At 38.3% G+C, this 18306-nt stretch overlaps 1 long non-coding RNA gene across 1 annotated transcript in view; it reads left to right on the forward strand.

Annotated features, from left to right (window-relative positions):
* The window catches only part of LOC138986777 (uncharacterized), a 36810-nt gene that overhangs the window by 432 nt on the left and 18072 nt on the right, over positions 1-18306 (forward strand). The window contains exon 2 of the long non-coding RNA XR_011463434.1: positions 977-1066. This is a non-coding gene — a long non-coding RNA (uncharacterized lncRNA). The remainder of the gene's footprint in view (positions 1-976; positions 1067-18306) is intronic.

Here is an 18306-nt window from a genome sequence, read left to right on the forward strand (position 1 = left end):
ACTTTTACAGAAGTGTGATCAGAATGCTGCGGTGACCTGGTTCAGCAGGTGGTCAGAGGGAGCTAATAAAAGGAATTGAAGCAGTGGCTAAGAGGAGGCAGTGTTTTGAAGAAAGGCAAAGATGCAGTCCTTGAAAATACCTGATGTGTAGTAGAGCAGTGAGTGGCATGTCTTAGGAGGTGGTCATTCATACACTCATGAAACTCCAATACTTTGGCCACCTGATGCGAAAAGCTGACTCATTTGAAAAGACCCTGATACTGGGAAAGACTGAGGGCAGGAGAAGAAGGGGACGACGGAGGATGAGATGGTTGGATGGCATCACCGACTCAATGGACATGGGTTTGGGTGGACTCCGGGACTTGGTGATGGACAGGGAGGCCTGGCGTGCTGCGGTTCACGGGGTCGCAAAGAGTTGGACTCGACTGAGCAACTGAACTGATACGTGCACTCAAATAAACACCATTACACAGGGTGGGCTTAAGAAAATGGTGGGAGGTACTACGATGAGTAAGGGAGCAGGAACTTGATCTGAAAGGAACCATTGATGCATGTAACCAATTTACCTTGGAGAATGAGCACCCAGTTTCCAGTATCTTCCCATTTTTCAAGAAAATCCCCAAATCCTGAGTTATGTGAAATTTTAAATGTTCTAATCTATAAATGCTGGTAACTCATTAAAGGGCTCCCCTGGTGGCTCAGAAAGTAAAGAATCCACCTGAAATACAGGAAAAATGGTTGAAGAAAGAAGTTGTCTTAGCAGCTTAGTTTAAGCCTTTTCAGCTTTTCCAGACTGATTATGTCTGTGTGAGTGTGTATGAAAATCGGGAATCTGGCTGAACTATCTCCCCTTAACTTGTACTTTCTATTCTTTGTTCTTTTCTCCTAAACACCAATGCACTTTATTTATAATTTCCCTGTAACAACTGTATTTGGCCTTTATTTCTTATATATGCATTTCTTGTCTCCTCTTTAGACTTAGTGGCAGACATCCTGTTTCCTTTTAACGACATTGAGCTTCTACATGTGTGAGGATCACTGGTAGACACTACAGTGATTGGAAACGGTAATTATCAAGATACTATTTCTGACCTCCTTGGAAGTTACATGTTATAATAAGATATAAGAGAGGTGTTGATTGAAAAAAAAAACAACAACAAAAACCACCTTACAACCTCAGAGTTGGGAGTTAACATTTTTGTTCAGAAGTCTTTCTGAGGCCTTACGCCCTGAAGGCAGCCAAGGAGCTCTGAGGGACTGATCCAAAGGGGTATGGGAGGAGCCAGGAGGAGTTTTTACAACAAAAACCAGGTTGGAAGTCAAGTGATCACTGCTAATTAAAGAAAAACCAGACATCTCAAGTTAATGAATTTAGCCATATATGGGAAGATGCAAGAGTCTGGGCTTATTGAAGTTATTCTTTCGATATGCACCTTAACAATCTAGGTCCAGTTGTTGTGTTTTTTTTTTTTCCTAACTCCTTCCTGAATCCCCTCAGGGTGCACCATTGCAGTGGCTGACAGCTTGGTGGTGGGCAGCCTGTTTGTCTCTTTCCTGAGCTCCCCCTGGGCTCAATAGTGGCTGATGGCTTGATGGCTGCAGCATCATGTGTTTGCTGATATGGCAAGTGACATTTTACATTCACAGAGATGTTCATAAAATGTTACAAGCACAGATGAGGGCAAGATTGGCTCTTTCTGGAGGAGCTGGAAAAGCTTCATCTCATTTGAACTGTTCAACTTGGATGGTTTTTATTCAGCTTTGTATCACCCATGGTAAATGTTAAGGTACAACAGAGCATGACCTTTGAAGTTAGACTTGGTTTTCTCTCTTGATTTCCTTTCTGTTTTTTTTTTTTTTTTGCCATCATGCCACAAGACTTGCTGATTGAACCTGGGGCCAGGCAGTTAAAGCACTGAATCCTAATCACTGAACCACCAGGGAATTCCCCATACCTGGTTTGTAGTACTTGCTTTTCCACTTAATTGACAGCAGTCCTTGAACATATTAACATCTTTGAGCCTCAGTTTCCTTACCTGTAAAATAGTAATAACATCAACTACATGAAACCATTATGAAGATTAGAGTATATTATAAAACATATAAAACTGTGGCACACACATTTGATCAAGTCCAACATGCTATTTTATGTACTACTAAGAAAGAAAATAACTAAGAAAACCATGATTGTAAGATGCATCTCATCCAGAGGTATTAAAATGTAATAAAAAGCCTTTAAATTATTCCTCAGTTAATATTTACTACAAAACTGTCTACTGTTGGGATAACATTTCCTTCTCTGTGTATGTTAGTTGCTGAGTCATGTCCAGCTCTTTGCTACCCAATGGATGCATAGGAGCCTGACAGACTCCTCTGTCCATGGAATTCTCCAGGCAAGAATACTGAAGTGGTTGCCATTCCCTTCTCCAGGGTATCTTCCTGACCAGGGGATCGAACTCTTGTCTTTTATGTCTACTGCATTGGCAGGTGGATTCTTTACCACCAGTGCCACCTGGAAAGCCCTCTCTAGGGCAATGATGTGACCCTTTTGCTGAAGAACAGTGCTAGAGGCAATTCAATGACATCTTTATTGCATGCTGCCAGATTCATTTATCATGTCTTTAAGCACTCAGTTGTACTGATTTTTAGGTTTCAAAGTTTTGTCCCTGAAGACCACTCCAAAAAGTCACTGTACTGCTCTTAATTTCTATGATTATTACAAGGCTTATGTCCTGGGACTTCCTCTCACTGTTCTCTAGGATAGGAGTCACTATTTTCTGAACCAACATCTTCTGCCTTAGTTTATACTTTTTTTTTTTAAGTTGTGGTACAACCTCAAGTAACTTTCTATGAAACGTAAGTGGGAGCTAAACTTCAGTGTTCTTACATTATTATTAGTAATAATTATATTTACTACTAGGCTCAGCATTGTAAAAGATTATGAGAGAAATTAAATCACTTCTCTTAACTGAGGTATGAAAGAATATGGTCTTTATGTTTAAATTGTAACCCTACCTCATGCAACCTGTATTATTCTAGGAAGTGAATTTAATTTCTCTGAGCCTCTTTTTTTTTTTTTAATATGTGAAATGGAGGTAAAAATATCTACTTTGCAGAATTACTATGAGGTTTATATAAGGCTAGGGGCAAAGTTCTGGAGTCAGGCTACCTGTCTTCAAGTCTTAGCTTCACCACTCAAGTAGATGTGCACTTTTAGGCAAATTATTTCACTGCACTGTCCCTTGGTTTCCTTAAATGATATAATAATAATAGCACCTTAGTCCAAAGGGTTTTTTTTTTTTTTAATTATGTGAGTAAAGTATTTAAAATGGTACTTGGCTCCTAGAAAGTTCATAGTAAGTGTTAACTATTACTATTATTGGTTCTTATTAAACCACCTAGCACATAATCCTTGGACTAGCTTTTTCTCATTCTATTCATTTTCCTGGTGACCTTGCTTTCTTCAATAGCAGTTACCATCTATCCACTGGTAGCGGAAATTTTTTTTCTGATTCTCAGACCTAGTATCTAACTGCCAACTAGGCATTTTCATGTGGATATTCCAAACTGAATCTATGCAGTTCTTTCACCCAAACTCCAGTTTTCTCTTCTTCCCTTATACTTACATATATACTTACACTTCCCTTATCTATATATACATATATATATAATTATTAAGTCTTAAAAAGAACATTCTAATACATACTGCAACATAGATGAGCCTGGAAGACATTATGCTGAGTGAAATAAGCCAGTCACAAAAGGATAAATACTGTGTGATTCCAGTATGAGGTGCTTAGAGTTGCCAGTCCAAAGACATAGAAAGTAGAATGGTGGATGATCAGGACTGGGAAGAGGAGAGAGAGAAGAGTTATTGTTTAATAGGCACAGAATTTCAGTTTGGGAAGATGAAAAGTTCTGAAGATGGATGTGTGGCTGATTGTTGTATAGCAATATGAATGAATTGGACTCTTGTTGACTAAGAGGGTTACTCCATTCCTTCTAAGGGATTCTTACCCATAGTAGTATACATAATGATCATCTGAATTAAATTTACCCATTCCCATCCATTTTACTTTACTGATTCCTAAGATGTCAGTGCTCAGTCTTATCATCTGCTTGACCATTCCAATTTACCCTGATTCATGGACCTAACATTGTAGGTTCCTATGCAGTATTGTTCTTTATAGCATTGGAATTTACTTTCACCACTGGACACATCCACAACTGAATATTGTATCCACTTGAGACACATCCACAACTCAGTGTATCTGCTTCATGGTTTTTGGCTTTTGTTTTTTTTTAGCCACTTCATTCTTTCTGGAGCTATTAGTAATTGCTCCACTGTCATATCTTTTTGCCTTTTCATACTGTCAGTGGGGTTCTCATGGCAAGAATATTGGAGTGGGTTGCCATTTCCTCCTGCAGTAGACCATGATTTGTCAGAACTCTTCACTATAACCCATTTGTCTAGGGTGGCCCTGCACGGCATGGCTAATAGCTTCATTGAGTTACGCAAGCCTCTTCAACATGTCAAAGCTGTTATCCATGAAGGGGGAACTGTACCCTAAGACACAGTTAAAAAGGTAGGCTTGATATTGTGCATATGGTACCATAAATTTTAAAAGACTTTGTTAATTGGACCATATCTAGAGGATATGGATCAGCAGAGTCTTTTGATCCTTGTGGGAGTGTAAATTGGTACCATCCCCTCCAAAAGTTTGTCATTACCCTGTGGAGATAAACATTTGCGTACCCCATGACCTACCATTTTGCTCCTGGGTATATACCCAAAAGAAACTTGAACAAGTACCAGGATATATATAAGATTATTCGTATGAGCATTCTCTTTAATATCAGAATCTAAAAACAACCCCAATGCCCATATACAAATAGAGGATAGATAAATTAGGATATATACTCTAGATTTTACAGTACTACAGTTATAGTCCTTAATAATGGGCTTTCCAGTTGGCTCAGTAGGTAAAAAATCTGCAGTGCAGGAGGCGCGGGTTTGATTCCTGGGTCAGAAAGATCTTCTGGAGGAGGGCATGGCAACCCACTCCAATATTCTTGCCTGAAGAATCCCATGGACAGAGGAGGCTGATGGGCTACGGTCCATAGGGTTGCAAAGAGTCAGACACAACTGAAGCAACTGAGTATGCACACAAGCATGCCTTAATTAATCCTAGCAATACGATATTGAGTGACAAGAATGTAAGAATTATATACAGCATGAAGTAGACTTTGTATTGTTAATAACTTCTAAGTTCCCCACCCAACACTATTTAGGAATATATATGTGTGTATATATATATTCATATATATATAGGTGATAATAAAAAGAAAAGCAGGAAAATGATTGTTTTTAATATATACTTTTTTTATAAGTATAGTTGACCTACAGTGTTTCAGATGCACAGCAAGGTTATACATATACACATATATTTTTGAGATTATTTTCCATTATAGGTTATTACAAGATATTGACTAGAGTTCCCTGTGCTATACTGTAAACCTTTATTGCTTGTTGCATATTTTTTAAATTAGAAATCTAGCATTCTTTTCATACTAAGTCAAATAAGTGGAATCAAAATGTCATAAATGTTTCAATTAGGCAAAATTTCATAAGTTCTCTAAAAATATATATATATTATACATTATTATATGTATGTGCTGCAGTCCACTGGTTCACAAAGAGTTAGACACGACTGAGTGACTGAACTGAACTGAAAATATATATACAAAAAAATATATATATATATATATATATATATATATCAAGCTACCATGCTTGATAAAGGCTTGAGAAAGGACATCCAAAAAAAAAGGAGATGGAGAAATTTGAAAAAAACTAATTGAAATGGGAGCACTGAATATGAAATAGAAAAAGTGAAGCAAACTAGATAAAGTAAAAGATCATCATATAGTACAGTTATTTTTAAACATGGATGCTCATTAGAAAGATACCTGGAGCTGTGGAGAAAGTACAACAATACCTGGGTGTTTGTATTTTTCAAAAAATTCCAAGATAACTAGGATGTGCATCAGGATTTTAAAAAGTGATTACAGGTTTTTCTATTAAATAGTAGTTTTGGTGATATAGAGTTCTATTATTTTTCTGTTGACCAGTCATGCTACAATGGTATTAAGTGAGTAATAGTTACATAATCACAATAGTAAAAAATATTTATCAGTTTTCACAATCAGTAGACAAAAAATAAAAGATCATTACAATTAACCTAACAGTATAAAACAATGTATGTAATACAGTTTGGGGGTCAAGCAAGTGATGTGGTAAGTGGAATTGCATACATGCACATATAACTACTGGGGCTTCCCAGGTGGTGCTAGTGGCGAAGAACCCGCCTGCCAGTGTAAGAGACATAAGGGAAGTGGGTTCGATCCCTGAATTAGGATGATCCCCTGGAGGAGAGCATGGCAATCCACTCCAGTATTCTTGCCTGGAAAATCTCATGGACAGAGGAGCCTGGTGGGCTACAGTCTGTAGGGTTGCAAAGAGTTGAACATGACTGAAGTGACTTAGCATGCACACACATATATCTAATATACATTCTATATCTGCCCAGCCAGACTCTTTTGGTTGGTGCATTTAATCCATTTACATTTAAGGTAATTATCTGTATGTATGATCCTATTACCATTTTCTTAACTGTTTTGGGTTTATTTTCTGTAGGTCTTTCCCTTGTTTTGTGTTTCCTACCTAGAGAATTTCCTTTATCATTTGTTGTAAAGCTGGTTTTTTGGTGCTAAATTCTCTTAACTTTTGCTTGTCTGAAAAGCTTTCAAATCTGAAGGAGAGTCTTACTGGGTATAGTAGTCTTGGTTGTATATTCTTCCGTTTAATTGGTTTAAATGTATCATGCCATTCCCTTCTGGCTTAAAGAGTTTGTGTTGCGAAATGAGCTGATAGCCTGGTGGGAGTTTCCTGGTATGTTATTTGTCACTTTTCCCTTGTTGCTTTTAATATTTTATCTTTGTCTTTTTGTCAGTTTGATTACTATCTGTCTTGATGTGTTCCTCTTTAGGTATTTCCACTGTGCTTCCGCAACTTGGTCGACTATTTCCTTTCCCATGTTAGGGAAATTTTCATCTATTATCTCCTCAAATATTTTCTCAAGTCCTTTCTCTCTCTCTTCACGTTCTGGGACCCCTATAATGTGAACGTTGGTGCACTTAATGTTGTCTCAGAGGTCTCTCAGGGTGTTCTTTTCTCTATATTCTGCTCTGCAGCAGTGATTTCCACCATCCTGTCCTTGAGGTCATTTATCCATTCTTCTGCCTCAGTAATTCTGTTTATTCCTTCTAGTGTATTATTCATCTTTATTTTCCTGAGATCCTGAATTTAGTTGTTTCTTAGTTGTTTAAGTTGTTTTTTTTTTTTATTGTTTTTTCTGGGGTTTTATCTTGTCCCTAAATCTGGGGCATAACTTTCTGCTCTTCCATACTCATTAACTTTCTATAATGTGATTTTTGTGGGACTGTGGTTCTTCTTGCTTCTTCTGTCTGCCCTCTGATGGAGGAAGCTAAGAGGCTTGTGTAAGCTTCCTGATGGGAGGGACTGATGGTGGGAAAAACTGGATCTTGCTTTGGTGGGCAGGGCCTTGCTCAGTTAAGCTTTAATCCAATTACCTGCTTGATGGGTGGGGTCATACTCCCTCCCTGGTAGTTGTTTGGCCTGAGGCAACCCAGCCCAGGGATCTAAGGTAGGATTAATGGCAACCTCCAAGAGGAACCTCCAACTGGGATATTCCCAGACAGGTGCTGCCAGTCCCTGCATCCCTGTGGTGGCCCCTGCTGATCCCGCCTCCACAGGAGATGGTTCAACACTAGCAGATAATTTTAGTTCAGTCTCCTGGGGGTAACTGCTCCTTTCTTCTGGGTCTTGGTGTGTGCAAGATTTTGTTTGTGCCCTTCAAGAATGGAGTCTCTGTTTTTCCCAGTCCTGTGGAAGTCCTATAGTCAAATACCGATGGCCTTGAAGGTGGGGATTCTGTGGGGATTCCCAGTCCCTTTGTTGGATCCCCAGGCTGGAAAGCCTGCTGTCGGGTTCAGAACCTTCACAACAGTGGGAGAACTTCTTTGGTATTATTGTTCTCCAGTTTGTGGGTCACCCACCTTGCAGGTATGAGATTTGATTTTATCGCAGTTGTACCCCTCCTACCATCTCACTGCGGCTTCTTCTTTGTCTTTTTACGTTTTTGGGGTTGGAGGGGGCAGGGGCAGGTGGCTTCACTGATAGCTCAATTGGTAAAGAATCCCCTGCAATGCAGGAGACCCTGGTTCAATTCCTGGGTTGGAAGGAGCCCCTGGAGAAGGGAACAGCTACCCACTCCAGTATTCTGGTGTGGAGAATTCCGTGGACTGTATAGTCCCTGGGGTCACAAAGAGTTGGACATGACTGAGCGACTTTCACATCACATCTTTTTTTTTGTTTGTTCCACAGTCCTTCTGTTGAATGTTCAACAGCTAATTGTGATTTTGGTGCTCTCACAGGAGGAGATAAGTGCATGTCCTTCTACTCTGCCATCTTGGAGAATGATGATTTAGATAGTGGTACCTTGAATAGGGGGGCTTCCCTGGTGGCTCAGATGGTAAAGTGTCTGCCTGCAGTGTGGGAGACCTGGGTTCGATCCCTGAGTCGGGAAGATCCCCTGGAGAAGGAAATGGCAACCCACTCCAGTACTCTTGCCTGGAAAATTCCATGGACAGAGGAGCCTGGTAGGCTACAGTCCATGGGGTCGCAAAGAGTCGGACATGACTGAGCGACTGGATGATGCAATGGAAGGTCAAAGAGGTGAATGTAAATGTAAATTCATGTTCTAGTTTTCACGTTGGTAATTTCATGGGTATTTTTTTAAGTAATTAATTTTTGGCTACACTGGATCTTCATTGCTGTGCATGGGCATTCTCATTGCCTTGAGTAGGGGCTACTGCCTAGCTGCAGTGAGTGGACTTCTCAGTGTGGTGGCTTCTCGTGTTGTGGAGCACAGGTTCTATGGCACACAGACTTCACTAGTTGTGCTACAGAGGCTTAGTTGCCTCTCAGCAAGTGGAAATTTCCCAGGGATTAAACCCATGCCCCTGCATTGGTAGGTGGATTCCTAATCACTGGACCACCAAGAAAGTCCTGTTGTATTATTTTAAATGAAAGAATTGTTGACTAAAAAAAAAGGATGTGCAACTTGAGAGTTATGAGTTAAGTTTTATTTGGGGCAAAAAGAGGACTGTAGCCCAGGAGGCAGCATCTCAGAGAGCTCTGAGAGACTGTTCCAAAGTGGCAGTGGGGGAGAGTCAATATATAAGGTTTTGGTGAAAGGGGAGTTCAATACCATGAAGCCCTCAATTTACAAAAGGTTTTTTGTTAGTCTTGAGGGTCTGATGTCACCATGAAGGGAGGAGATGCAAGGACTGAGATAATAAAATCTGTTCCTAAAAACATCCAACTATCTAAAGACCTGTCCCACCAGATTTCCTGGAGCACAGAGCGCCTCACTCCACCCTGAATTCCCTCAGGGGTTGTTGAAGGTCAACAGCTATAGCAGTGGGGTTCAATCTCAGTAGAGGCAGATGGCAAATGCCTTGTTGTTCAGGCATTGGTGATGCTCTTGGTAAGTGCCAATTTGTAGTTGACAGAATGAATGAAGGTTCTAGCCTTGAATGAACAATTGGTGAGAATGTGTCAGAAGCCAAGAATAATAGTAAATCTAATTCTGTGCATCTGAGCTTAAAAGTATTTTTCTTTTTTGCATTTAACTATATCTGCTTGATATTGTTGAAGAACAGGAGGGGGGAGTAATCTTTTAAACTACTTGCTATCAAGTAAAAATGACACTCTAGAAAAATTTCACATTTCTTATGTGGCTTCAAGTACCCTCTGATTGACTGCCACACTTTTGCCTGAGCATTTAAATATCTCAAGTGTAAAAGAGCCGTGATAGTGGAAAGACACCAAAATATCTTGAGTTTGGATGGGAATTTTGCAAAATAATCTCTGTTTCTTTTTAAGAAGATTAGTCTGCCAACTTTACAAAGGATAGATTTATTTGGAGGAGAGTTGCAGTCAGTAAAACCAACTATGAGGCTATCATCATGATACAATTTTTCCAGTGAAGATGCCCTGAACTAAATTGCATAGTAATCAGCAGAAACTGACAAGAGAAGAAAAATCCAAGAGAGTTTTGAAGGATGAAATATTAATTCTTAGAATTAAATAAAATGAGGTGAACAAGAATTCTAAAGTTCTAAGAATTCTGAGGTTTATACCAGAGACATTTCTAGGTATACTGAGACCTAGGGAAGTGAAAGTCACTCAGTAGTCTCTGACTCTTTGTGACGCCATGGATTATACAGTCCATGGAACTCTCCAGGCCAGAATACTGGAGTAGGTTGCCTTTCCGTTCTCCAAGGTATCTTCCCAAGTCAGGGATTAAACCCAGATCTCCCACATTGTGGTTAGAATCTTTACCAGTTGAGACACAAGGGAAGCACTATATATATATATATATAGAGAGAGAGAGAGAGAGAGAGAGAGAGAGAAGGGCGGGGGTGGAGAGCTCTAAAGCTTTTACAATTCTTGGGGTCTTTTAAAAGGAAAAATATAGAATTACAGTAGTATTCACTTCTTCAAAAGTGAATACTTCCTTATTTAAAAGGAACCAGTGCAAGTGAGGATCCCAAAAGCTTAAGTTTCTTTCGTTGATTTCATGGTAAATATCTCTGAATGTTTTTATTTTTATTTATTTATTTATTTTGGCTGCACTGAGTCCTTTTGCTGCATGCAGGCTTTCTCTAGTTGAGGTGAGGGGGCATGACACAGTTGCACTAGGGTGTGTGGGCTTCTTATCACAGTGGCTTCTCTTGATCACCAGGGCTTCCCTGGTGGCTCAGAGGTTAAAGTGTCTGTCTGGAATGTGGGAGACCCGGGTTCGATCCCTGGGTCAGGAATATCCTCTGGAGAAGGAAATGGCAACCCACTCCAGTACTGTTGCCTGGAGAATCCCATGGAGGGGGGAGCCTGGTAGGCTACAGTCCATGGGGTCACAAAGCGTCGGACACGACTTCACTTTCACTTTCTTTCTCTTCATACAGAACTTGGGCTCCGGGCACACTGCCTCAGTACTTGTGGTGCACCAGCTTACTTGCCCCATGGCATGTGGGATCTTCCCAGACCATGGCTCAATTTGGCAACTGGGTTCTTAACCACTGAACCCCAAGGGAAGTCCAGTCTCAGAATTTTAACCTTTATTTTGACAAGTGTGACAGAGTGTCTGGGTAGCCTTTTAAGAGAGGAAAATACAAAAAATTCAGTTTTGACAATAAACTTCTATAATCCTAAGAATTAGAAGAGGCCTTTGAAAATGCTTGAATACCTAAACTAATCCACATTCCTTTTCTGATGTGTGACTCTGGGCCATCTTAATAGAAGACTTTAAAATATGAGGTGACTTTTCCCTTTATTTCTTTTTTTTTTTTTTATTTTATTTTATTTTTTTTTTTTTTTTTCAAAAATTTTATTTAAAAAAAATCACATGCTCCCCATCCTGAACCCTCCTCCCTCCACCCTCCCAACCTCCCCATACCATCCCCCTGGGCCTTCCCAGCGCACGACTTTTCCCTTTATGAATACACATTGTCACGCTCACTCAGTATCCCTATAATAGACTATTGGCCAATAATTCACTCGCACTCACTACTTAGACTCATACCCACCTTAGTAATTCACTTTGCTACCACAAAGTCATGGGTTTTATTCACGGAGAAACATAAATACCATAAACAATGCTATTAATGTTCATAGCTTCATTTCTCTGAGTCCAGGCCATTTTTAGGATCTCATTTACCTGTGCATTTAGTATAGGGCATATTAGTAGATACACAAAAATATTTGTCACAGAGATGAAATACATATTCTACACACAAAAGCATTTCACCAAAGCACAGGGAAATTTTAACTTTCCATTCTTGTGGTATAGGTCATTCATCCTTTCCCAGACAGAGGGAAATTGTTCTGTACGGGACAAATTAAAACTTTTTCATTCATTTCAATATGATTCTCATACATTTTTGTGTCTCAGGGTTCTCTCTTGAGTCTCATGCAAATAATTCATTCCATAATGTTTTCAACAGAGAGGCCAGTTGGCTGTTTCACATAGAACTTCCTAAATGAATGTACCATAGTGATTTTACTTTTATTTAGGTCTGATCTTCAACTTTGAAAGTTCAGAAACTTCATTATATGGATTTGTATGAAGTTGATCAGATTTCCATGAAACTAGGTTGAAAGAAAGTGACTTTATCCCTGGCATTTAGATTAATGTCACATTGTAGGGACTTCCCTGGTGGTCCAGTAGCTAAGACTCCATGCTCCCAACACAGGGGGCCCAGATTCAATCCCTGGTCAGGGAACTATATCCCACATGTTGCAACTAAGAGTTCAAATGCTACAACTAAAAGATCCTGCATGCTGCAACAAGATCGAAGATCCAGTGTGCTGCAGCTGAGACCTGGCACAGCCATTAGTAAATAAATAAATATATTTTTTCAAAAATACTACATTGAATATTCTCAGTAACTGTTTTCATTAATGACAAAGTAAGAGGCAATAAAATGAAGGTTTGTTAGAATTATTTCCAGATAATTTAGTACAGGCATACCATAAGACTTATAAAAAGCTAGAGAAATAAGTAGGACTTTGAATTGCAGGTGAAACATAGTCCAAATTTTTATTCAGAAGACAGCAGATCCTTTGAAGATTTTAGAGCAAAAAAAAAAAAAAAAAGTGATATGATCAAACTGGTGCCTTAGGAAAAAGAATTTGGCAACACAATTCAGAATGGAAGGCAGATTAATTTGAAGACCATACTGACATCTAGACAAACAAAAAAGCCAGAACTAGGGTGTCAGTGAAAAGAATGATGACTACTAGAAACCAGGAAGGTTATTCATGGGACTAACTTAGCATGGCTTAGGGAATAGAGAAAGGAGAAATGGCAAAAATTATTTTGGTGTTTCTAGTGTGGCTGATGGGAAAATACATCCATAAAAATCTTGTTTTATAAACTCAGCTTGGTCTTGTATGCTCTTTGCAGTCTTTTTAATCTCATTTGCTACACCCTTATTCCATTCCCTTTGTAGAATCTTTCTCACATCTTTCATCACATTGTAGCTCATCTTATTTTTATTCAATAAGTTCACCTTTTAGTTCTCAGAAACTTAAAGTAGTTTGTGGTAGATTTCATCTCTTCCCTGTGTTTCATTTGGGATGTTTTCTAGTGCTTTAAATTCACTAATCAGTCTTCTATAATACCTAATGTACTGTCTCTTTTATACTGTGTGTTTCATTCCTATGAGTTTGATTTTTGATCTTTTTTCTATATCTTCCATGTCTCTGTTTAGCATATTCAGTCTTTCCTAGCTTCTTGCAATTCAGATATAACACTGTTTTATACGTTTTTAACTACCTCCCTAGATCCAAGTATCTCAATTGATGCCAAATAGGATAAGTTAAAGAAAAAGGCACATCAAGGCACATTACAGTTGCATTGGTGAAAAGCACTGATAAAAGAGAAAATTGAAAAGCAATAAGAGGAACAAAAATACACATTATACACAAAGAAACAAAAATAAAATGACAGCAACTTTCTCATTAGAACCTAAGCAAGTCAGATCATAGAATATTTTTAATATGCTGAAAATAACTGATTCTTCCTGGAACAAAAATATTCTTCAAAATTAAGGTAAAATAAAGATATTTTCAGACAAATCTGAGATAAATGGTCACTAACATATTTTACTACAGTAAAAGAAGTATTACTCCAGGCTGAAAGAGAATGATACAAGATTAAAAGCTGGATTTATACAAAGGAATGAAGGTGCCAGAAATAATAAACCCAGTAAATATACTGATTTTCATAAATAAAGCAGTGAGAGATTTTCTCTTCTTGGGCTCCAAAATCACTGCAGATGGTGACTGCAGCCATGAAATTAGAAGGTACTTGCTCCACTACAAAAAAGCTAGTGGATGTGATGGAATTCCAGTTGGGCTATTTAAAATCCTAAAAGATGGTGCTGTGAAAGTGCTGCACAGAATATGCCCAGCAAATTTGGAAAACTCAGCAGTGGCCACAGGACTGGAAAAGGTCAGTTTTCATTCCAATCCCAAAGAAAGGCAATGTCAAAGAATGCTCAAACTAGTGCATAATTGCACTCATCTCACGTGCTAGTAAAGTAATGCTCCAAATTCTCCAAGCCAGGCTTCAACAGTACGTGAACTGTGAACTTTCAGATGTTCAAGCTAGATTTAGAAGACGCAGAAGATCAAATTGCCAACATCTGCTGGATCATCAAAAAAGCAATAGAGTTCCAGAAAAAACATCTACTTTTGCTTTATTGACTATGCCAAAGCCTTTGACTGTGTGGATCACAACAACCTGGAAAATTCTTCAAGAGATGGGAATACCAGACTACCTGAACTGCCACCCGAGAAACCTGTATACAGGTCAGGAAGCAACAGTTAGAACTGGACAAGGAACAACAGACTGGTTCCAAATAGGAAAAGGAGTATGTCAAGGCTGTATATTGTCACCCTGCTTATTTAACTTATATGCAGAGTACATCATGAGAAATGCCAGGCTGGATGAAGCACAAGCTGGAATCAAGACTGCCGGCAGAAATATCAATAACCTCAGGTATGCAGATGACACCACCCTTATGGCATCATAAGTGAAGAGGAACTAAAAAGCCTCTTGATGAAAGTGAAAAAGGAGAGTTAAAAAGTTGGCTTAAAACTCAACATTCATAAAACTAAGATCATGGCATCTGGTCCCATCATTTCATGGCAAATAGATGGGGAAACAATGGAAATAGGGACAGACTTCATTTTGGGGGCTCCAAAATCACTGCAGATGGTGATTACAGCCATGAAATTAAAAGACGCTTACTCCTTGGAAGAAAAGTTATGACCAGCCCAGGCAGCATATTAAAAAGCAGAGACATTACTTTGCCAAAAAAAGTCCATCTAGTCAAAGCTATAGTTTTTCCAGTATATGGATGTGAGATTTGGACTATAAAGAAAGCTGAGTGCTGAAGAATTGATGCTTTTGAACTGTGGTATTATAGGAGACTCTTGAGAGTCCCTTGGAGTGCAAGGAGATCCAATCCTCCATCCTAAAGGAAATCAGTTCTGAATATTCAATGAAAGGACTGATGCTGAAGCTGAAACTATAGTACTTTGGTCACCTGATGCGAAGACCTGACTCATTTGAAAAGACCCTGATGCTGGGAAGGATTGAAGGTGGAAGGAGAAGGCAATGACAGAGGATGAGGTGGTTGGATGGCATCAGCGACTCAGTGGCCATGAGTTTGAGTAAACTCTGGGAGTTGATGATGGACAGAGAAGCCTGGCATACTGAAGTCTATAGGGTCACAAAGAGTTGGACACAAATAAGCAACTGAATTGAACTGCTTCTTGGAAGGAAAGGTGTGATACACCTAGACAGTTTATTAAAAAGCAGAGATATCGCTTTCCTGACAGAGGTCTGCATAGTGAAAGCTATGGTCTTTTCAGTAGTCATGTATAAATATGAGAGTTGGACCATAAAGAAGGGTGAACACCAAAGAATTGATGCTTTCAAACTGTAGTGCTGGAGAAGACTCTTGAGAGTCCCTTGGAAGTTAAGGAGAGCAAACCATTCAATCCTAAAGAAAATCAACCCTGAATATTCATTAAAAGGACTGATGCTGAAACTCCAATACTTTGGCCACATTATGCAAAGAGCCAACTCATTGGAAAAGACCTTGATGCTGAGAAAGACTGAAGGCAAAAGAAGAGAGTGACAGAGGATGAGATGGTTGGATAGCATCACTGACTCAGTGGACATGAACTTGGGCAAAGTCTGGGTGATAGTGAGGGACAGGAAGGCCTGGTGTGCTGTAGTCCATGGGGTCACAAACAGTGGTACGTGACTTAGCAACTGAACAACAATAGTAACCTGAAGTTAATAACTTGTATAAAAGTGAAATGTATGACAAGAATAGCAACAAAGGATGTATGGGAGAAATGTAAGTATACTCTTGTATGATTTTAACATTTTATCATATAGTATAATAGTGTTGGGGCTTCCCTCATGGTTCAGTTGGTAAAGAATCTGCCTGCAATGCAGGAGACCTGGGTTTGATTCCTGGGTCGGGAAGATCCCCTGGAGAAGGAAATGGCAATCCACTCCAGTATTCTTGCCTGGACAATCCCATGGACAGAGGAGCCTGGTGGGCTACAGTCCATGGGGTCACAAGAGTTGGACACAACTTAGCTACTAAACCACCACCACCACAATAGTATTTGAAGATAGAGTATAAGTTAAAGATGCAGTTGTAAACTCCAGATCAACCATTAAAAAACTAATACAAAAATACAGCTAATAAGCCAGAATGGAAATTAAATAGAATTTAAAAATTGATTAAAGAAAAAGGAAAAGACAAAAAAAAGGAGAGAATGAACACATTAGAAAAATACAAAATAGTAAAATGTTAGATTTAAACCTTACCATATGGAAAATTACACTAAATATAAATGGTCTAAACATCAAAATGGAAAGGCAGAGATTTTCATACTGGCTTAAAAAAAAAAAACCAATGAAATATATTAACACAAATTTATATATGGAAGAATATAATATATTCTTAAATTCATGTTAAAAAAATATGCAAACATTACTCTTAAGAAAGGTGAACTGTATTAATATGAGAGAAAGTAAACTTTAGGGCAAGTATATTACCAGGGGTAAAGAAGACATTTCATAATAACAGAAAGATCATTTCAACATAAAGACATAACAGTCTTCAATGTATATGCACTTGTCAGAGCTTCAAAATACATGAAATAAAAGCTGACAGTCTAGAAAAGAAAAATAGATAAGTCTACAATTATAGTTTGCTACAAGTAGATAGAAAATCAATAAGACTATAAAAGACTTGAAAGCATTATTAGCAAAATAGGTTTGAGATCTAAAATCAAAAAACATGAAAACATACAAATACCAGAAGAAACTGAGATGAATTTCTTTTGAACTAGAGAAGAGAAATCTGTTCTTAACTATTAAGCCAAATCAGAAGAAATGATAGTTAAAAGACTGATACATTTAAGTACTTAAGGATTTAAAAAAAATTTTTTTTGCATGGCAAAAAGTGCTACAGACATAGCAAAAGACAAATGAAAACTAAAAGACAATAATTGCAGTTGTGCCACAGACAAAGGGTTGATTTAAATAAAAAACAGAAAACGAGAGCCAAACCATGACGAAAATGGAAAAAAATCACAATACACGGTTCATAAAGACAATATCTTTTAAACAAATGAAAGGATAATCACGCTTACTCACAATAAGAGAAAGTTTAAAACAATATTGAACACCATTTCTCAAATCTCATCCATCAGAAATCGAAGAATTTGACAACACACTCTGTTAGCATGGCTGTGAATTATCAAATACTGTCATATATTGCTGATGGTAATGCAAAATTGTACAACAGCATTGAAAGGAATTTGGCATTATGTGATAAACTTATTCAAATCAACTTTTAGGGAACCATTTTGGGTAAACAATGTGAGAAGGAAAGAAAAAAATCACAATTCTTACCTAGAAATATCTACTTTCATGATACTGGCCCTCTTACATATTCAGATTGTCATTTCTTCCTATTCAAGAACTGATAACACAATTTTTTCTCCCCTAGGCTTTTCTTAGAGCAATTATGTAAAGTTCTGGAACCTATCAACATCCTTCTTTCTACTATGGCATTTTTACATATAGTCTGGAAAAGGAATACCTGCCCAAGTTTGCTGCTGTGTCCCCAGAGGGTCATTTTTGAAAGATATTTTACTTTTCAAAAGACTTTCACCTTTATTGAGGTATCATTGACAAATGAAATCATAAGATATTTAAAGTGTACATTGTAGTGATTTGATATATATGCACATTTTGAATGATTCCTTTCATCTAGATAGTTAACATATCCATCACCTCACATATTTTTTTGTGTGCATGTGTGTGTTGAGAACATTTAAATTCTACTTTCAAAGCAAATTTTGATTATGCAATACAGCATCAAGTTAAAAAGGCCCAAAATGGAGTCATTTTTCCCCAAGGCAGCAATCCAAGACTTTTAAGTATAAACAAAGAGAACAAAGATTGTGGCTCATCACCCCATTTATGAAAGGGTTAAGTTGCAACTCAATGAGGTTGCCTGCCATCTGTACACTCTTTGAAGGGGCCAGAATGGGGTGAG

The sequence above is a fragment of the Bos mutus genome, chromosome 3 (assembly GCF_027580195.1).
Source record: "Bos mutus isolate GX-2022 chromosome 3, NWIPB_WYAK_1.1, whole genome shotgun sequence".
NCBI lineage: Eukaryota > Metazoa > Chordata > Mammalia > Artiodactyla > Bovidae > Bos > Bos mutus.